Source organism: Nannospalax galili, unplaced genomic scaffold, assembly GCF_000622305.1.
Source record: "Nannospalax galili isolate Female #2095 unplaced genomic scaffold, S.galili_v1.0 scaffold241, whole genome shotgun sequence".
NCBI lineage: Eukaryota > Metazoa > Chordata > Mammalia > Rodentia > Spalacidae > Nannospalax > Nannospalax galili.
This window is the reverse complement of record NW_008345602.1, coordinates 2,982,933-2,992,973: the sequence shown is the minus strand read 5'-3', so window position 1 is coordinate 2,992,973 and position 10,041 is coordinate 2,982,933. Positions and strand designations below refer to the sequence as shown.

The 10,041-nt window shown below is 40.0% G+C and overlaps 1 pseudogene; it reads left to right on the top strand.

The window, feature by feature from the left end:
- Nucleotides 1-9,157: 9,157 nt before the first annotated feature.
- Nucleotides 9,158-9,683, top strand: LOC103740993 (annotated as a pseudogene).
- Nucleotides 9,684-10,041: the final 358 nt, after the last annotated feature.

Below are 10,041 nucleotides of genomic sequence, written 5' to 3'. Positions count from 1 at the left end.
TGGGTGCAAGTTTCTAGGTTCACAGTTGAATTAATATAGTTATATATTATTGAACTTAGTATAAGCCCTGTAAGACATAAAATTGAATGAGTTTTTAACCTTTAAAAAAGATCTCCATTTCATTTTAAAATATACTGTTTCCTACAGAAAGACTCATTTTTAAGGCTACTAACACTTAGTAGCATTAAATGTTTGCACATGTGTCTCCAATCTCTATGTATCTGATTATTACTAGGATTTTTTTTTTTTTTTGCCTTAAGGGCTTCTTGAAAGAATAAAATGATGATGCTAGAGAAAGTCAATCTAGTTGGGCTCTGTATTAGTTACTTTTCTGTAGCTATTATACAAACACTGACCAAAGAAACTTATAGAAGGAAGAGTTTATTTAGCTTACAGTTCCACGGGGTGAGAGTCCATCTTGGCCGGGAGGCATGGTGGCAGGGTGGCAGAGGTGGCTGGAGGAGGAACAGAAGCTAGGCTCTACATCTTCAAGCAGATACAGGAAGCAAGAGAGCGACTGGAGATCCAGCAAGGCGATCCACAAGCTTGTCTCTTGTGACGTGCTTCCTCCAGCATAGCCACACCTTCTAAGATCTCCCAAAACAGTGTCACCAACTGGGGACAAGAGGTCCAAATACTTGGAGCCTATGGGGGACATTCTCATTCAAACCACTACAGGCTCAATTCTAGTTTCATGCTCTTTGGTCAGTTAATTCATTTCATTTTATTTCAGTTTTTTTCTTTTTTAAAATGGGGGAAAGCAAACAAGAGCAAATATCTACCTCACAGGGTCATCATGAGAACTAAAAGCTTAGTTCAAGAAAATCCTCGAAATGACTTGTAGCATGTTTAAGCACTCAATAAACATTGCTGTGGCTATTTCATACACACAATGTGGCACTTGAAGAGAGCACTAGATTAAGAGTGAAGGCACTGGAGTCCCAGTCCCGTCTCTTTCACTAAGCCTGTGACTTTGGCCAAATTCAGATGGTCTCTGATTTATGACAGTCTGACTTCATAATGATAGGAAAGGGATATGCATTCATTAGAAATGGAGCTTTGCTTTTTTTTTTCAGTAGATGAACAGAGGCCTACAACTGGTCAACTCCCAGAGGATAAGTGGCTACAGGGTGCTCAGTACTTAATGGGGCATCTTTATCATACCCTCTTCTCCCAAGGCTCAAAAATCATCATGGAATAGGGGGTGGAAAGATTGTAAGAGCCAGAGGTAGTAGATGACTGCATCAAACAGCATTTTCTTGATACAACAGGGTACTTGCACATATGAACTCACAGTGATTGTGACAGCATGCACAAGACCTGCATGAGATTGAGCCAGTCAGAATTTTAGAATAAACGGTGGATTGTGGGCATAATGACCCAGGCCTAGCTGAGGAGGTATTAACAGCTTCTGGGACAGGGAGAATCCATTTCCTTTAAGGGTGTGGTCATTGTTAGATTAAACCACACTCTAGTGAATGTCCCCACAACCGGGAGACTATGAGCAGCACAAATTAAACTCACTGGGTTATTTTATAAAAAGAGGACATGAAGTGTGTGTGTGTGTGGGGGGGGTAAGCTGAAGTAGATCTGGGAGGAGTTATGGGGAGAAATAGGGGATGAATATGTTCAAATTACATTGTATGAAATGTTCAAAGAATTAATAAACTATTAAAAAAATTTTAAAGTGCATACTGTTCTTCCAGAGGATATGAGGAAGTTTGGTTCCCAGCATCCACAAAGATGGCTCACAACCACCTATAACTCCAGCTTCATGGAGGCTCTTCCTCTGGCCTCTATGGGCACCTGCACATGGGTGATAATTTAAGCATCTAAAAATGTTTCTTTAAAATAAGAAATGGTACTTCATGTTTGCTCTTTTGCATGTGGGTGATGATATACAGGACAGTGCTCCCTCAGGATACTGAGTGGCAGCAGCCAGATAGAGCTTCTATCAGCCAGTGGATCCCGAGGGAAAGCAACTGTGCTTTACAGTGTTGCATAGACAGAGGTAAGCTAGATAGGTAGTCATACTGATTGCAATTTTGACTTATGATTTATAATTTTAACACATGTAGATTCATGAGGTTTATAGGGATTAACTTCAGTGAAAGTTGAGGGCATCTCAACTTTGTATGTCTTTCTTTTTTATGTCATTAGTTGTTAAGTAGTAATGAGTTGGCTTAAGAAGGCCCTGCTTTCTTTACATCTGTGACAGAATCAGAAGATGGGGTTGTGAGCACTCGTGTGCAGAAGTCTGACCTGTGGAAACAACACTGCATAGACCTGGCTTGGCAGCCATTGTAAGCTGTGATAACGAGCAAAGAGCCTCATTCCTGAGAATGCTTTGCAGAAAGCCTGAAGCACCGTCCTTGACCAGAGAGGGATGGAGATGGTGGAAAGGAGAGTCTGACTTTAGGACAGAAGAGGCGGTGCAGAGGTGGGAGGTCCTCCCTCCGCAGTTCTGATTGGTTGTTCAGGCTCTACACAAATGAACACATCACATAAACAAGTGCAGCTTCTGCTTCTTCCCAGGAGTTATGACTCTTACTTCTTCATTTTTAAAATCATATATTCTAGGCATTCCAGTGCAATTTTAAATAATTATGATTATGGTACACAGACTTGCTAAGAACAAGTGCCTCTGTTTCAACATTAGACATGTATCTTATATACTGCACTAGATACTAGTGAAATTAAAGAAGGTTGATTCTAGTTCTAATGAATTAAAAGTTCTCTACTTTTAAATTAAGGAGCTGTACTATTTAGGATACTTCAGATAACCAAGACAATGGACTGATGGGGGATGGGTGCCAGATGCAGAGATAAATTGATTTGATCAATTGATAGATATTATGAGGAACTGAGTCATACCATTGTAGAGGTTGGAAAATCCTAACTCTGCATAGTAGTCTGGTAGATTGAAGACACAGAAGAGTTGATAGAGTGGCTTGAATCTGAGACAGTTGGCCAGCAGAATTCCCTCATCCTGAGGAGGTCAGGCTGTTTCCTTTAAGGCCATCAACTGATTAAATGAGGCTTACTCACATGATAAAGGGGGTTCTGCCTTACTCAAAGACTACTGATTCAAACGTTCATCTAATTTTTAAAAGACTTTCACAGAAACATTTAGAATAATGTTTGATGAAATATCTCCATACCCTCATGTAGATATGTTGATACATTCAGTTAACCACTGTAAAGAAGGACTCGGATTTTATCAAAAGTATTTTTAGGGCTGGGGAGATCATTCAACAGGTTAAGAGTGCTTAGTATACAAGCAGAGAGACCTGAATTCAAATCTCTGGAACCCGTGGAAAACAAACAAACAAACAAACAAACAAACAGGTATGGGTACATGCCTCTGTAGCGCCAGAACTGGGGTTGGGGAGAGAGGCAAAGACAGAAGGATGAGCATCACCAGACACACATACAAACTAAATAATAGGTGTGAATGAATGCTTCTATAGTGCTAGCACAGGTGAGGGGAAGTGGGCACAGGAGGATGTGCATCTCAACACACACCTACCACATCTCACACATGCAAAAAAGCACGTGTTTTCTCCTTTATTTATATACTTAGTTTTATTAATATAATTTTAAATGCTAGACTTTCCTTGTACTCCTAAGAGAATTTCTGTCCTGTAGATTTCTGAGTGTGTGTGTGTGTGTGTGTGTGTGTGTGTGTGTGTGTGTGTGTGTAAGGGTCTCACTATGTATTCTAGTTTGGTTTTGAACTGGACAACTCTTCCTGCCTCAGCCTCCCAAGTGCTGGGACTACAGATGAGCAGCACCATACTCAGCAAAGCTTTTAAATGATGCAAAGTAACAAATTTGGGCACCGATACTGGGAAATGACAAGACCTTTTCTGATAGCAATTTGGCAAGACCTCTAAAAAATGTGCAACTTTTGAACTATCAGTTCTATTTTTTCCTTATCATACTTAAGAATAACTTTGCTTGCGAGCAAAACAGCACATGCCCGGCTGCTCATTAGAGCAGTGTATATAAAGTGAAAAGCTGGGAGCAGTCAAAATGTCACCACTAGAGACAAACAAGCAACTGATGAAACATTAGAGTAACATTGGCAGCAGGCAGAATTAATGTTAGATCTACAAAAACATATCTGCTTAGCTTTGCAAAATGACAAAGACATCATTTATTTAAAAATCTAAATTTCCAAATGTACATTGAGACATAATTGAAAAAAAACTGTTTAAATTAAGCCTGTCATCCTAATAACTGTTACCTCTGGAGGGACTGTTGTCTGTCTGTAATGCTTGTATCTTCTTTTATAATAAAAAGTACTAACAAGTTACCTATATAATTCAAATTTAACATTAAAAGCTATAAGTTTACAAAATAGTCTTTAATCTAAAATATTAGCACTCAGTCTTGAGCCCTGCCATGTTATCTATGGACACTAAAAGGCTCATTACAGCAGAGTTTACATATTTCCAATTGAAATTTATATTGAAAAGTTAAATACTGGATTTTCATAATATTAGTTTATACTACCAAGTAGAACATCTAATCTCTTGACAAAAAGTAGATGTATTTTATGTAAAGTTTTATGTGAAATTATGGTGGTTTGATAAGAATTTCCTCCTAGTCTAGACACCATAAATATATGTGAGGCCTAATTTTAACTCCCATGATAGTAATTTGAAAAATAAAGATATATTACTCTTTTTTTAAGACGGTAGCTATGTTACCAAATAATCCCCAGCATACCAGGCATTGTGCCTCAGAACTGTACTGTAATAACCGAGGGAAAGAGAAAGCAATAACATGATCTAATAAATGTGGTTTCCTACAAAAAGCTAACAAACAAGTAGAAATATTTCTTTATAATTTCATTAAAGAAATGAAAGGGTCCTGCAGGCATTCAAAGACTGGAAATTATCTTCTGTTATTTTTATTACACTGATTAATAACATGTAGATTTTATGAGATAGTTCCTTGCTTTTGAGAAAAAAATATAGCAAGCACGTAATAATTTTATACCTATTTTTATTTTAATGTTTGGATTTATTTATTTTTATTTTATGTGTATGAGTACTTTGCCTGTATGTATGCAAGCGTATCTGTGCTATGCAAAGCCTGTAGAGGCTAGTCGAGGGGGTCAGATCCCCTGGAACTGGACTATAGATGGCTGTTAGCCATCATATGGGTGCTGGGAATTGAATCCAGGTCTTTCACAAAAGTGGTAAGTACTCCTAACTGCCGAACCATCTCTCCAGCACCCCCTACTTTTTAAAAAATAATTTTTTATTGATTTTTTGTGGATTTCATACAGAAAATTTTAATCATCTTTATATCCCTTTCCCCACTGTCACCCTCTCATAGCCTCCCACCCCACCCCAGAATTCATGCATTCTGTCATTTGTGTTAAGGTCTGTTGAATCAAGTTAGTTCCCCAGATGACCATCAGTGCAAGTTCATCCACTGAGGTCTAGTTAGGCTACTGAGAGTCCCTCCCTTTAAGAAGATCAGCTCTTCCTCACCCAGCAGTAGTCAGCTGCTGATGGTTCTTCGGCTAAGATTAGGACCTGATGCCCATTTCCACAGTTCTATGCAATGTTTTTGTCTGCTTGAGTTTGCATGGGTCTTGTGTATGCAGACACCATTGCTGAAGGTTCATATGAGCAGGGTCCCAGAAACCTATAGGACTCTGTTTCCATATGGGCATGCACTTCCTCCCTGTGTTTTATAACCTTTCTACCCCCTCTTCCACAGTGGTCCCTGAACCCTGGGAGGGTGGAGTTTTAAATGGCTATCCTTTCCAAGGATCCACACTCTGAAGCCTCTTGTTCTTCATGCTTTGGCCATTTGTGTCCTTTTTTCTTCATGGCCCTTTGTATGAGGGGGCTTCACTGATGATAATTAAGAAATGCATTAGCGTCCTCTTTACTCCTTGTTCTATGTTCCATGACCCTTAGGTATAGAAGTTGCATTGTAGATGTGTCACTTGGACTTGGGAAATTCACAGATAATCTCTGTGTATGACCACTTGTGGAACTCTGTAATAATCTCCATCTGTTGCAAAAGAAGCTTCTCTGATGAATGGTGCCTGGGATACTCGTCTGTAAATATAAGGATCCATATTTGCACACAGTAACAAATTGCATTTGTCTAGGATGTGACAGCCTTGGGGTTTTCTCCAAGATCTATGACCTCTCCAGTCATGTATATTTGGTTATGTTTAAGTACCACACATGAGTTTCCTCCCACTGAATGGACTATACATCCAATTAGGTGGTTGTTGATTACCCCCCAAGATAAAAGTGCCACTACTGCCCACTATAGTTTGTTGTGCCAGTCACTGATGTGATTATTAGGTCTTAAAGATGAGGTTGGACCATTGATTGATGTTCTCCCTTAGCAGCTTGCCCTACTTTGATTCTTACATATGAGTTTGTTTCTCTTTTTGTAGGGAAAAAGGAAAAAATAATTTAAAACAGCCAGGCCTCACCACTGGGGACACATCTTTTAAGTGAGCAAGATATTCCAAGCCAGCTAGTCTTCTGGCCCTTAGACAAGGACATGGGCTTAACAGGAAGTTTCTCTTGGGTCAGGCATGGTTTTCTTGGCATTTCACAGTACCGAATACATACCTTTCCTTTCTCCCCTCCATCCCTCCACCACATCTAGTTCTCTGAGTCTGGAATTCTTTTCATAATTGTGCATTTAATGTGTCATCACTCTAGTACCAAAATGGTCTGGCTTCGTGGGGGAATGAGCTGTGTAGTGTGGTGCAGGATTCCATACTCAGAAGCACCGTGAATGGTTTAATGTTCTGCTGTTACTGTGTTCTAATTCTCAATGATTTTGTCTTTGAGTCTGTGTCCTGTGACACCCAATGGTAGCGGAACAGGCTACTTGAGCAGAGGGGCTGTGCAAAATTGACTGCTTTTCATTTCTTGTCACTCTGTTCACAAGTAGCATTTAAGGTGGCCCACAGGACACCTTAAATGCTCCAAGGTCTGTGGTACATGGAGTTGAAGGTGAACCAGTACAAAATAAGCAGAGTGATGAGGAAGAGAGGTGTCAAAGGCCTAGAAAATCCATGCTTTGCTCTAACTAGAACTTGTTTCCTACCCACCAAGAAGACAATGTTGTTCTAAGAAACACGACAAAGGGCCTTTTAGGGATCCATATTACTTTCCTGTACTTAAACTGAAAATAGTAACATGGGAGGAAAAGGACAGATGGAGCCCTATAGTTCCTTTTCCTTTAGTCCTTTCTTAGCAATAAGCCAAAGGCAGTATTGGCAGAATGTGCATGCCGGAAGACATAAAGCAGGAGGAGCTCAGCTAGCTGTGCAACTTTCCCTGCTCTGGCAAGAATGAAATATGCATGTATGTGGGAACTCTGAAATATGAATTATGTGATGTCAGCGATTAGTGATTCTGCATATGAATTAAATGCTCTTAAATATGCATTCAGAGCTGGCATTTCACAGCATAAAATGCATGGTCCAAATTCATAGAAATAATTCAAATTAAAGAAAAGTTTTCTTTACTTACACTATTAAATACCAAATAATACACTGATAAGCTGAGAGGATGAGGAAGAAAGGCAAAGCTTTGTGTTTTCATTCCACTAATGACATACTTTTCTAGGTGTTTGGACAGAAGACCCCAGACCTCCACCTTGTTCCAGACCTTACAAATTATGTAGCTAGCTCTGGCCCAAATATCTCAGTCTCTTTGATTTATACCATGACCCATTCAGTGTCTCTGCCTTTCACTTCTACTATTTTTATTTATTTATTTATTTATTATTTTTATTTCTATTTTTACTTTATTTTATGTGTATGAGTATATTGCCTGCATGCATGTAAGTACACCTGTGTCATACAGTACCTTCAGAGGTCAGAAGAGGTTGTCAGATCCCCTGGATCTGGAGTTATGGAAGGTTCTTAGCTGCCATATAGGTGCTGGGATCTGAACCTGGCTCTTCTGCAAGAGCAGCCAGTGCTCTTAACTACTGAGCCATCTCTCCAGCTCCCACTTCTATTTATTTTGAAACTCATGTTTCAGACTTTATTTTCTTTGTGATATTTTAAATTATAGTTTCTATATGATTAGCTGTAGCTACTGGTAGCATGGTGTGATTTCCCACAGTTGTCAGCCGTTGAGGATTAGCTGGGAGTGGTGATGGGGGAACTACTGGTACAGTTCTCTAAGTGTGCTCTGAGGGCCAGTACATCAGTATCACAGTGGATCTGATTAGAAACAAAGATCTGGATGTGAGGAGCAGCAATCCTGGTTTTTACCAGTCCTCCAGGGGATTCTGATCATCCTGCAGTTTGAGGATGATGACATAATGAGGTAATGACATGAACTCTTGGAATGCCTAGACTTGGATTTGAATTCTAGGTGGATCACTTACCGCCTCTTTGACCTTGAGGAAACCCTTACTCCCTAAAGATAGGCTGAGTCCTTGAAAGGAAGGAAGAAAGGAGGGCTGTCACACCTGCAAATGCCCTGTGGAGAAGGTGATCTTGCTTAGAATCTGCATTTCTCTTCTGTTTCTTTTGTTATTGTTAAAAAGAAAAGGAAGACATCTACTCTGAATGTATTGCAAAGTATAATTACTTATCTCATGGTCTCTGAGGCTTCCTGAGGAAAGTCAGAGAGGGGTCAGGACACATGTCTTTCTTGGAATTGGGATTACAGTCACTCTGCAGAGAGTTGGCTGCAGGAAGTGCATCTAGCTTAGAGGTCAGCACTCAGTCATCCATGAGTTGATGAGGCTCAAAGGCACTGAATGGATGAGGGTAGAGTCCCACTCTCTGACCCATCCAGGAGGAAATCCATCATCTCCTAACCCTGCTTGAGTTGCAGCTTTGAAGAGATCAAACAAACAGCCAAGCCTTTCAGGCCAGCCTCTGCTCTTGGACCCTGAAGGTTTTATTTCATTGTGACATAGGAGAAAGCAAAATATAGTTTTAGAGTGGGTTGGTGGTCTTATTTTGATGAACTCTGAGGAATTCATTCAGCATTCAATTTAATCAAATGGTAAAAACGGGAATGTAAGAGGGAAAGACAGGCTTTACCGGTGCAACGCCACGCGGTGAGGAGCTCCCGTGTGTGTGTGTGTGTGTGTGTGTGTGTGTGTGTGTGTGTGCGCGCGCGCGCCCGCGCTTTCAGCCATGCGGGCCAAGGGTCTGCTGCAGTCGGTGCAGGTCTTCAGATGCAAGAAGATAGCCACAGCCGGGGCGCACTGCAAACGGGGAAGTGGCCTCATCAAGGTGAACGGACGTCCTCTGGAGATGATCGAGCCGCGCACGTTGCAGTACAAGTTACTAGAGCCAATTCTGCTTCTGGGCAAGGAGCAATCGGTTTGCTGGTGTGGACATCAGGGTCCATGTGAAGGGTGGAGGTCTTGTGGCCCAGATTTGTGTTATTCAACAGTCCACCTTCAAAGCCCTGGAGACCTACTACCAGAAATATGTGGATGAGGCTTCAAAGAAGGAGATCAAAGATATTCTTATCAAGTATGACTGGACTCTGCTGGTAGCCGATCCCCTTCGCTGCGAGTCCAAAACGTTTGGAGGTCTTGGTGCCTGTGCTCGCTACCAGAAATCCTACCGATAAGACCATTCAGAGGATCAGGGTTTACCTTTGTAATAAACATTGTGGGACTGTAAAAAAAAAAAAAAAAAAAAAAAAAAAGAGGGAAAGATGGAAAGTGATTCTGTGGCTTTTCTGTGGCTTTATGTTATTTATTTAAATTTTTTTTATTATTTGATTACAATGCCAAGACAAAATGCTAGTTTCAGTAATTTAATGCTTGTTTAGCATAAAATGGAAATGCCAGTATTCATACTGGTTTTTATATTTATCAAGCAAAATGTAAAACCAGCTATTTATCTGTAATAACTAAAAAATCAAATAGACTCTAAATTAAGCAAAATGTACACTTGAAAGTATGAATATTAACCATACATTATTATAACAAAATATTTATTAATAATTAATAAGATTGAAAAAAGCATATTATTAACAAACAAAATGAAAGTCCCTGTCAAAA